Raw genomic sequence first — 204 nt, 5'->3', positions numbered from 1 at the left:
CTGGACAGTGTCTGATTTAGATGTTATTTAATTTGGTGGCATTGGCCCAAAAAAAAATTTAATTCAATATGAGCATACCATAATTCGGGGCAGTTAAATCATTGATGAAAATTACAGAATAAAGGATCGAATATTTAAATATTTACTTCTCTTACAAGGACTCATTTCTATAGTTTGTTGCTGATGGAAGATGTTTTCACTTAC

Source organism: Neltuma alba, unplaced genomic scaffold (genome assembly GCF_004799145.2).
Source record: "Neltuma alba isolate B1F8T4 unplaced genomic scaffold, ASM479914v2 tig00003006_pilon, whole genome shotgun sequence".
Taxonomy (NCBI): Eukaryota; Viridiplantae; Streptophyta; class Magnoliopsida; order Fabales; family Fabaceae; genus Neltuma; species Neltuma alba.
The sequence above is the reverse complement of the archived record's forward strand: the minus strand, read 5'-3'. Positions refer to the sequence as shown.